The following is a 6000-nucleotide window of genomic DNA, read 5'->3' on the forward strand; positions in this document are numbered from 1 at the left end:
TCATGAATGAAATTCAATGAAACTTTATGGGAAGCTTCACTACCAAGAGGAGATTTGCATATTACCAGCGGGTTCAGGTCGGATGATTTTCACAGAGTTATGGCCCTTTGAAATTTTCTATAAAAATTATTGTCCCCCAACTACTGTGCCTCCAAGACGTTTCCTTATATCTGAATATATAGTGCAATATTGTGACAAAAACACTTTGGGGAGCATCACCCGTCTCCGACGGTTTCTTGTTGGATCAGTTATTATAACGACCCTTCATTTAGAAATATGACGAGTATGGCAAGAAAACGCAATTACACTCTACATGCGCTTTATTTATGAAATGTCTTTAAACTGAAGTGGTGAAATATTTACCAATATTCATAGATATTTAAACTGGTAGACGCGGAACTAGTTAGCTTTTTTATTCAATTATGAATTGATGTCATTGTGTGCGATAAACTATTATTGTTTCGAAAAAAGGAGATAAACAAGAAAACATAATAATTAATTATTATATGCAATACACTTTTTATTTAAACATGATGAACGGGGCACTACACAAGATAACAATTATTGTTCAAAGATCTATCAAGACTCGTTCTGATTGTTACAAAATTCAGTTTTAGCGGAGCGTGCTTTTAATCTGATTACCGTAATAACTCTAAGTTTTCGGACACTCTAAATTTTCGGACACCCCCGTTTTTCGCCAAAATAATTATTATTCGAAACTATAATTATTTTTCGGACAAACGTGTTTTCGCCCATAAAAATGCCTCTGAATGTTCGGACAATTTATTATTCAATTTCACAAAAGTTCTGACCTCTTGCGCTTTTTTTGAGGCACTTCCATCATCCGTTTTACAACCGAGTTAAGGTCATAAAACCTGGCAGACGAACTAAATGGCGTGGTATGTTATAAGCACGTGCTATTATTCGTTGAAACAATTGAAGCTATACAAATTGTATATCTCAATCCGATCTTAAATGCACTATTTTTATAATGCTCTAAGTATTCTAAGACTTGAATTATTTTCTCTAAATTTTCGGACACGAACAAAACAATAGTGTCCGAAAACTTGAGTAATTACGGTAGCCGTTGAGGACTGCACATGCTTATCTTGGACGACATTTTATGAACATGCATTAAGCCACGTTTTCACAGAGCGAGCTTCTACGCAAATTTACATATGATGAACGGTGCACTACAGGAGATAAATAGTATACATCAAAATTCAATCAATATAGGGGCTGGAGAAAGATCTCCGACAGCGTCTATTAAAGTGTACACACATTTGTTGCTACTTATAAGTGTGCTAAAAGTTCAATTTATTGCAATTAAGGCACTGGGAACTGGATGGACTATCCACAAAATGCTGATTTTCTTTGGATTTGAAATATTGGAGAACATATTAACGGGTATATTGGTTATGCGTAGTAACGCTTACTTGTCGTACTAGTCAGCATATGCCAATAACTGCTGTTTCTAGTAATCATGGAAATAAATGTTTTATTGACAACAGCGTCACTAAGAGGTGACATATGCACCTTACATGTATTATATCCGTAATCTTTGAAACGAAATATATATTTTTTAATTTGTGATGGATTGTAATAAATAAAAATAATTCAAAATAGGCCCAAGTTACTATCAAAGCTGATTATGCGATTTAAAGTCAATGAAATTGCAACTAGCAAATCTTGACAAAAAATGTTAGAATACTATGTGAATGTATTCATAGGGCGATTAAAAAATTGCCAACGCAAAAAATCGCTAAACGTTTGATAAATCTTATACGTGGTTTTTACCGAATGTTATAAAACAAAAATGCTCCATCCGGATATGGAGCGTTCTCATTTGTTTTTGTGTTCACCTTTTTTGTTCTATTAATAACTTTTTTCAGTATAGCGCTAAATAGCAAAAATCTTACAAAGTGTTTTTTATCATAAGCATTATCGGTGTTGCTGACATCTTTGACGTTGGGTTTGTTTTCTTGTGCGCGAAATCCGCTAAAAAGGAGTGTCGCCACATTAGTTTGCCGTCTTCAACATAACACAGACCCACAGTCACATGTAGCCGTCAACATTCCAAGAAATGCAGCGTGTGTTTGAGTTGTTGTCATTTGCATTCTTCGATCAAATGATTAACACACTTAGCGGGTAGAAAAAAACTCGTATATATACATTATTCCGTTAGCGTAATGACTATTCACACTGATGTGCGACGCATCGTTCTTAGTGAAAACATAATATGTAAACTCGAAACATAATACATTTACACGATTTTTCAAAGATTGTTGTGTGTTTTTAATTTAGTAGATAGCAATCGCTCAACGTTGTGCTGCTTTACGGTAAATTTATTCGGGATATTTGCGACATTTTCGAATACTATAGTGTAAGAAATAATACATTATACAAATGGCTACTGCCAGCTCCACACCTCCAATTAAGGATTCTCTAATTTCAATGAAAAGATGGATTCTTACAAAACTAAATGCTTCCACTTCATACGATGTTGGATCCAACGAATCCAACGACGGAGCATCGAGGACTACGATTGATAAATCCATCCCTCAAATTCTGATATCAAACAGTAGCGAAAGAAGCATCAACAGGATACCAACTAGTCCGTTGGTAAGGCGACCACATCCACTAACAAAGACCTGGAGACAAGACAGCAGACCTGATTCGGGAATCAGACCAAAATCAGCTCCTCACGATACTTCGAAGCAGTCATTTTGGAACTCGCCGAAACTTCCATGGTTTTCTGTATCCGGAAACAAACCCGGGTCTGCGTCAGTTCCTGCAACCCCGCTGGAAAACGCAGACGTCATGCCATCTCCCTCCTTCCGGTCTGACACCACCATGATAAAATCGCCCATTTTTAGATTTTCACAGAGACATGACATTCCGATTGGGAATATGAAAAAGGAGGACAAAAACAACACAAACCAGTGGTCACGAAGTAACCTAGACTCTCCGACTATTTGCGGTGAATGCGGTCAGAGGAAGTTTAACGGGAGCCGAGAATTTGTCGGATTTTTGTCATCCTGCCGTCTGAATGTTGATAATGCTCTAAATAAAGAAGAGCCGGAAGTATTCGTGGTCGGAGCCGCTTCTTCCATTGATAGATCGCACCTGCGACGTGTGAGCTCTTGTAAAGTGCCGGACAAGAAAACAGAAAAAATGGAAATATCAGCAAAAATGAAGAAAGCGAGCTCAAATTTCGACATTGAACAAAAAGGACGCAGTAGGCATTCATCTTCAATCTCGAGCAAAAACAGCAGTATCAAACAAAACAACAAGAAGAAATCTAAGAGCGTCATTGCACTGTCGAGGTCAATGTCTATAAATGCAGACAGCTTCAGAATTGTTCGAAATGATATTGCGAAAACGGAGAGCTTTAAATATAACTCCGCTAGAAAGATGTCTCTGAATGACAACGAGCTTCGTCGGCACCGGGTAAGACGGGGATCATCCCTGGTACGCCTTTTGTGTATGAATTCGCGCACAAACTCGGAACAAGAGAACAATTGTTCGGAAACCGAATCGGAGGTCAGGGATCAATCAGACGAGGATTTGCTCGAATACTCTCCAAAGGTCACAAGACACCATAACGTTAACCCAATGGACATTCGGTCCACGTTTGAAACCGAGAGTAAACGCATTCCCAGCAGCTACGGCCAAATAAAACTGATGTTCCAGTTCTTCAATGAGAAAAACGCCTTACATGTTACACTCCTGAAAGGGGCCAATATCGGACAACAGCAACGAGGCAATATGGGGATCTTCGCATGCATTTGCCTTATGCCTGGAAAGCTACAAAAGAGAGCTAGCGACGAGAGGCATAATACGCATGACCCGGTGATGTACGAAATGTTTGTTTTCCGAGCCAGTCTCGGCGAGCTGCTTGATCGTCAACTGCGAATCAAGTTTTACGACAAGCCGGGAGTCTTCTCGAGGACTCGTCCCATTGGCGAATGTCTGATCCCCCTTTACCCGTATGACCTGACTGCGGTGACCGTAATATGGAAAAATCTAAGCAAGTGCAAGAACCAAAAGGTAAGATTTCATATATTTTAGAACTTGGTCAATAAGTTACAACGTCATTATTATTTTGCACACATATTTGCACCGTTTAAACATTATTCCGGAAGTTTTGTTGTTAAATGTATTCAAATAACATAATATGCCTTCCGGGCCCGTATTCACCAACCGATTCTTAGACTTAAGAATAAAGAATATACTTAGAACCAAGATAAATGTGTTCAGTGTTTAAATATATACAGGCCTCCACTGGTGATTAAGTCATTAACAAAATGTTCTTTTTGAAGAATAATATAGATAGAAATGTTTACTGCAGAGTTTGACTCAAAATTAAAGAAATTATCGAATATTCTAATTTAAAGAATTTTCTTTATTATTAGACTTAAGTCTAAAAATTGTTTGGTGAATACGGGCCCAGGAAAACTCATTGAGGCCATACAAATATATGTGTAAAAGATAAACCGCACTCATTAACGGCTTTACACTGTATTCGAGCAATAGATATGAACCTCGTTCTGGGAAAACAGGTTTTAATGCAGCACAGACTAATCAGAGACAACACTTTCCGCCTAGTCTGGATTTTTATTAAAAAGATACTTCCTTTAAACGTAAAATTCCATAAAGGCGGAAAGTGTAGTCGTTGATTAGCCTATGCGGACTTTGGGAAGACACGTTGCCCACACGCCTTAAGCCCTTTTTGCCACAGAAAGGCTTATATATTCAAGTTTTGATTTGTGTCAACTAACCACATGTATTTCGTTTTCTGTTGACAGGATGATCTGGACGATTTTGATTTCTCGCCTTTGGTCAAACGTGAACAAGTGAACGGAAACTCGAGAAAACAACGGACTCTGCTTAGTTGTTTGTTATGCGGATCAAAGAAGTAGACGGCATTACGAGCGCTGTGAAAAAGATAGCGATTGTAAAATCATTATTACGCGCTAGACATAAATTTCCGTGGATTTCGTGGGTTGACTGATCCCAATTGTATATAAGCCGTGCTCTGAAAAACGGGGTTTAATGCATGTGCGTAGTGTTGTCCCAGATTAGCCTGTGCAATCCGCAAAGGCAAATCAGGGACGACACTTTCCGCCTTAACTTGATTTTTGCTAAGAAGAGACTTTATTGAAACGAAAAAGATCATAAAAGCGGAAAGTGTCACAGAGCACGGCTCATATCCAACGTGAACATACCGAAAAATGACCGATTCAAATTTCCATTTTTTCAAAATGAGAAACGAAAGAATTTACATGTCCACGAAAAATGAAATGGTTGCAGCTTTTTTATATTATTTTATTTGAGTTAATTGGTAGGCATAAGGAATACTATAAAAGATAATGCTCCGAAAAAACAAAAAGAATGAAAAGCAAAACGGAAGCACGATACTGCATGATATCACTTTATTGTTGGTAGGTAGATATCTTATTATCATCATGGTATCGCGTTCTAAAGAAAAAAATAATCATTATACATGGTTGAAATTATTTATTTTATTTGTATTATTATTTTTTTATAATTGTTGTTGTTATTATTGTTAGTTCAACGATTATTATCGTAATATAATTGTTCTTGTTGTTTAGAAGTTGTTGTTACAATTGCTATTTTTAGCTCGACTATATATATATATATATATATATATATATATATATATATATATATATATATATATATATATATATATTGTAAAAATCGGCACTGAACGTTTGGTCAGACGAGAGCCGACCTAGCATTTCTTCGAGGTCGAGTAGTGTTTTCTTGTAGTTTATGTCGCCAAGTAGCAGTTCGTGATCATGTTTCATCAAGAGTCAACCTTTCCCAACAAAATGGTACATAGTTCACGAAAATTGACCGCCATTTAGGCACTTAATGACTAAAAAATGTTGATGTAGGTGATTTTCCTGTGTCAAGAGATGCCAACCTTGTATATGTATATTATATCAGATTTTTTTTCGTCAAAATGACGAA

This window comes from Dreissena polymorpha, chromosome 9, assembly GCF_020536995.1.
Source record: "Dreissena polymorpha isolate Duluth1 chromosome 9, UMN_Dpol_1.0, whole genome shotgun sequence".
Classification (NCBI taxonomy): Eukaryota; Metazoa; Mollusca; class Bivalvia; order Myida; family Dreissenidae; genus Dreissena; species Dreissena polymorpha.